The sequence below is a fragment of the Anolis sagrei genome, chromosome 1 (assembly GCF_037176765.1).
Source record: "Anolis sagrei isolate rAnoSag1 chromosome 1, rAnoSag1.mat, whole genome shotgun sequence".
NCBI lineage: Eukaryota > Metazoa > Chordata > Lepidosauria > Squamata > Dactyloidae > Anolis > Anolis sagrei.
The window spans coordinates 199230784-199236994 of record NC_090021.1 but is presented as its reverse complement, the minus strand read 5'-3'; positions in this window follow the sequence as shown (position 1 = coordinate 199236994).

Below are 6211 nucleotides of genomic sequence, written 5' to 3'. Positions count from 1 at the left end.
TTGCCATTCTTTGCATTTGACCATTTTTTTACAAGTGACTTCACCCGTTTACTCTGTCTACTCTCTTGACATCAGTGTTGACATAGGCCATAACAGTGGTATTAAGGGAATAAGGTGTCATTGTCAAAAGACACATCTGTCATAATGATATGAGTTGCCCATTTCAGGAATCAACTATCTACGACAGCGGTTCTCAAACGTTTTGAGTCATGGAACCCTTCAGAAGACTTTCCCTCCACAGAACCCTAACTCTGTCTCTAATCACTGTGAACTCACAAAGTTCTTTATTCTTTCATCTACTTCTATTACCTGGGTGCAGGCCTGTAGCCAGGATTTTGATTGGGGAGGGGGGTGAGTTTGGTTTGCAAGAAGCCTCCATCTTCTTGCATACACTATCATAGCTGCTAAATAGTTGAGGAAAATATCCTTGTTAGCTGCTGTCTGGCTTATTGATCTCAATGTGATGAAGTCCCATAAGTCTAATTTTTGGAAGCCCATAGAATAGCAGTCTAAAGGAATTATATATATATGTGTGTGTGTGTGTGTGTCAGGAGCGACTTGAGAAACTGCAAGTTGCTTCTGGTGTGAAAGAATTGGCCATCTGCATGGACGTTTGCCCAGAGGATGCCAGGATGTTTTGATGTTTTACCATCCTTGTGGGAGGCTTCCCTCATGTCTCCACATGGGGAGCTGGGGCTGACAGAGGGAGCTCATTCATGCTGTCCCTGGATTCGAACCTGCAGCCTGTCAGTCTTCAGTCCTGCTGGCACAAGGGTTTAACCCACTGCGCCACTGGGGGCTCCATTTATAAATTGAGAATCACTTTCACTGTAAGACTTTTCACACCTGAGATCTACAACAAGGGACTTGGTATAATTTGCCACCATATTTGACACATCCTTAAAAAGAGGCAAAAAGCTCACTATTTTGATGCAATCCTGGGAACCACTCTGAGTCCCTCGGGGAGATGGAGCGGTATATAAATAAAGTTTTATTATTATTATTTATTAGGTCATGGTTAAGTCCAACTAATTGAGGGTTAATTCCTGGTATTATTATTATTTTTGTATTAAGATTGCAATGAACACACATAGGTAAGGCTTTTTTCTGTTGCTTAAATTGGTCTTTTGAATAGATGTGTATAGGAGAACTCTGTCTTCCAACATAGGGTCACTTTAGACCAATCTAGATCAGACCAGTCCAGAGATATGGAACTGTCCCTGTCAAGCAGGGCTTGACTAAATGTGACCTTTCAAATGTTGGTGGATATTCCTCATTGTTCCCTGAGTCAGCAACAGATGCTTGGACTTGCATTTCAGCACGTGGAAGACCACAATTTGCCCATCCTTGCTGTAAAAGGGCAGCATGAATTTTGAGCCAGATTCATGTTGTGTGCATCCAGGTGTTAGGATGGTAAATAAGTGTAGGAGTGATGACATCTGATCTGGACTTTTACTGAGATAACTTTGCTTACCTACACACCACCTGCTTTTATTCCACACTATGCTTCACTGCTCATCCATTTGATGGCAAATATGTTAAAACAGCAACTTGGGATGCTAATAACGGGATGGCGAGATAGAAAACACAATTGACATGCACTTCCTGTTCTTTACGCACATGTGTAAGGCCTAATGTTTAATGTTCGCATCTCTCCATGTGATCATAAGACAAACTGTCCATGGTTTGGGTGGTGTCATATATCTGCAAAAGCAGATATGAACAATGCATCTAAGACTAGATCTTTCGTATCTGTAAAGTCGCTGCTTAGACATTGCCAAAAAGAGACCATGGATTAGTAGCATATACACATAAGTGTGGAAATAATTCATATCATCCAAATGTAGGGGAGACTAACCTCTGGCTCTTGGACTTTACTTATTGCCAGATTGCCAGATTGCTGCTGGGTGTATTGTCATGGGTCATAAAAAGAAGTAGAAGGGAAAGGTTACCCATCCCTAAGTTACATAGAAATATATCTTGCCACCGAAGAGAAAACGGTTGGAATGTGAGCTGTATGTCTTCCTGCTCAATGGGTAGCTCAGGTTCATTGCTCTCTCTCTCTTATCTTGATTGAACTTGGATGATCCTTCAGTCATAAGGTGTACTCTTCAGAGATCATATCTTTCAGAACAGAGAAATATCCAATCAACTCCACCTTACCTCAGTTCAACTTGAATCTTTTCTCTTTCATTCACTTGATCACACAGCTTGGCTCAGGACAGGCGTATCTGCTTGTTTTTGCTGCTCCAGAGACTAAAATTACAGAGATTGAAATTCCAGGAAAAGAGATTGCACCTACACATTATCAAGAACTTCTTTAATGTAAGAACTATTTGACAGTGCAATGGGCGCCTTGGGGTGGGGTGCACTCTCCTTTTTGGAGGTCTTTAAACAAATAGACATTTTTCAGGAATGTTGTAATTGTGTAGTCAAATTGTAGAAGTCAAGATCCAAAAGTATGTTCTTTTTTTTGTGTCAGGAGCGACTTGAGACACTGCACATTGCTTCTGGTGTGAGAGAATCGTCCATCTGCAAGGACATTGGCCAGAGGACGCCGGGATGTTTTGATGTTTTACCATCCTTGTGGGAGGCTTCTCTCATGTCCCTACACGGGGAGCTGGAGCTGACAGAGGGAGCTCACCCATGCTCTCCCCAGATTCGAACTTGTGACCTGCCAGCACAAGGGTTTAACCCACTGTGCCACTGGGGGCTTTGACTAGCCTGCAAACTTTCACACTCATAAGCATTACAAGTGCTTCTAAAGACAAGCCAATTGCTTTGATCTTTCTGAGAACCAAAGCATATCACTCTGAAATAAACTTATCTGATAACAGAGAGGGAATATAGCTGTCAGAACTGACTAGAAAATGTATATTCAGCCAAAATTTTATGGCTCTCATCCATGCCAAAGTTTCAAGCAGTTTGGCCCATCTCAATGCACAGCACATTCGTTTCTGGAGAGTCTTGGAATCTAATGGATTAAATGATTTATTTATTGCTGAATTTCAAGTAGAGAAACCATACAATAACAGGCAAAACATCAATGTAATGTTTGCTGCATAGCAAAATCAAACATTACTTTTTTCTGAATATTTTTTGAGCTGTTTTGGTTGGATGAATCTGTGGATAAAAAGATGTGACTGTACAGAGTCATTCTGTTAATATGCAGGCATTGCATATTAAATCTCCTGTTTCGTTGTCGAGGCTGTCTTTTATATCTAGGATATTTCCATTACTTACAAGTGCATCTTTTTTTTCCCTGCAAACTTTTCTTGTAAGACTGTTGGCAGCAAAGATGTGGTTCTATCAGTTAGACAGCAGGTGGCATACTACGTGTAATCTTTCTCTTCCACATAGTTGTTCAGTTTCAGAAAGGGATAATACAGGTCGAATATCATTTATTCTAAATGTTTAGGATGAGAAATGTTCTGAATTTTTAAGATTTCGGAATACTTGCATATACATGAGATACCTTGGGGATGGGACTCAAGTCTAAACACCAAACTCATTGTTTCATATGCACCTTCTACCTCTATGGGTATATTACCCTGGAAGGTTTTTTGTGTGTATGTCAGGAGCAACTTGAGAAACAGCAAGTCGCTTCTGGTGTGAGAGAATTGGCCGTCTGCAAGAATGTTGGCCAGAGGATGCCCGGATGTTTGGATGTTTACCATCCTTGTGGGAGGCTTCTCTCGTGTCCTCACATGGGAAGCTGGCGCTGACAGAGGGAGCTCAACCCGCTCTCCCTGGATTCAAACCGCTGACCTGTCAGTCAGCAGTGCTGCCAGCACAAGGGTTTAACCCACTGCACCAATGGGGGCTACTCCTGAAGGTAATTTTATTTAATGCTTTCAATAATTTGTGCACGAAACATTAAACCATCATAAATCAAAGTTTTCATTATCATAGTCACCCGCATGGACAGTTTTGGAATATTTCAAATTTTGGAATTCCAGATAAGTCTTAAAACAGTTATTATGGATAATGACAGGTAGACACACACAGCACAGTAGGTCCAATCTAATACAAAAACCAGGAGAATTTCAGAACACCTTCAGGACAAATACATTTCTTGATACATTACATTTGTGGCCCACTTTGGTCCCATTTTCACTGACCATTTAATGAAGTTTAATGCTAGGTAGTGCACAAAAGTGAGTGAAAGAAAACCCTTAATGTGCGTCAGTGCTTTGTGCCATCACCATCTGGACCTTAAACTTGTTCCAGGATTTCCTATGTCATCATTTATATAGTGAAATGACTTTCTTCAAAATTGGTTTGAAACTGCATTAAATGGAAAGTGTAAATGGAGCTTTAGTCAGAAGTATGATGAAGTTTAATCTGGAATAAGTACCAGGAAGATGGCCAGAAACAAAGAAGGACACCATGGTGCTCTATAGTTTTTCATCACTTGTATGCTGAAGAAGAAAGCTTATCTCAGCCTTATGTGATACAAACAGCGTGGTAAAGCAATAGTTTCTCAGTTTCCTCATCCACCCCACTGGAAATTGTTGTCATCAAAGAGCAACCAGAAGGAAAGATATGTATGTTTTACTTCTAGAAATGATCTCTCTTTGACTTAAAACAAGCCATCTACCCCACTGCCATGCCTATTCGGGCCACTTTTATGACAATTGCCCAAAGGAGCAACAAAGGAAGGGGATCCGGGATATACTTATGGCACCTACAGATGAGGAATCATTTGAGGGTTTCTCTGGGGATGACGGGTCACAGAGTGGGGAAAACGGGGATGACACTGTGGATTGGACTAAGGTAAAGGAAGTGCAAGATGTTGTGCGGAGCCAACATCTAATGATACATTTATGGGATTCTCTGGAAGTGAAGACTGGCAATCAGGGAATACAACTGAGTCTTGGGGGATCTAAGTCTTCCCAGGAGATGGAGAAGATGGAGGGATGGACGTAGGACTTCATGTGAAGAGTTGGGAACGGCTGCAAGGGATGATCATGGGGCGGTGGTCAGTTCATCTTCTGATGATGATGTGGAATAAAAGTGGTTTCTGAAATGGGGAATCTTTGCAGAAGGCAAGGTGTTGGTATACGTTCGTGCATTGGGTACTGTCTGGAGTTGTCGCTGCATGTTTCGTATTCAGCATTGGGTATGGGATCTGCAAGTTGCTGCTCCTGTTCGTGTGTGCTTTCAACTCATATTGGATTCTCGTGAATGTGGATTTCCCCCTTCCTTGACCTTGGACCGGCTTGACTACGATGCTGCTTCTGTGGACTTTGGAACTTTGCTACTTCGGATTCTGCTTGCTACGACCCTGGACTTTGCTTGACTATGCTTTCTTCCCTGCGGCTTCTCTGTTTTGTTAACCATTTGCATGCTGTGCCTTTTTGTGTGACTTGGGAGTACTGCGTTTGATTCGGTTCTTTTTTCCAGATAATCCGGAATATACTTTGTTTTACTTTTTTGAACCAGGACTGGTTTTACCTTTGAGTTTTGACCAGAGGCATTGAGTTAAGTGTCTCTGAGTATTTTCCTTTGCTTTAATAAACTCTGTTTTGGAACTAACTCTGAGTCTGGCCCTTTAAGGCGTCTGTGATTCTGACACTGTGTGCCAGGACACTTTCCTGATTTCAGAGTGCAAAAGTAGTTAGCACTCAGGGCCCTTCCACACAGCCCTATACCCTAGAACAGGGGTCCTCAAACTTTTTGAAAAGAGGGCCAGGTCACTGTCCCTCAAACTGTTGGAGGGCTGGATTACAATTTGAGGAAAAAAAACATGAATGAATTTCTATGCACACTGCACATATCTTATTTGTAGTGCAAAAGACACTTTAAAAACAATACAATAATTAAAATGAAGAACAAGTTTAACAAACAAACTTATTAGTTTTTAATAAGAAGTGTGGGCCTACTTTTGACTGATGAGATAGGATTGTTGTTGTTATTGTTGTGTGCTTTCAAGTCATTTCAGACTTAGGTTCACCCTGAGCGAGGGCCAGGTAAATGACATTGGAGGGCTGCATCCGGCCCCTGGGCCTTAGTTTGAGGACCCTTGTGGACTCAAGGCCCATCCAGACAGGATGTTTATTGTGGGATCTACTGCAATAAAAGAGAGGTTGTCCAGACAGCATTCTGGACAGTTCCGAATTAATTCGCTACAAACCAGGAAAACCCTGGTTTGTAACTAATTAATTTGTTAGTGGATTTGTTCCGTGCCTTCTTGGAAGAGAGAATGTCT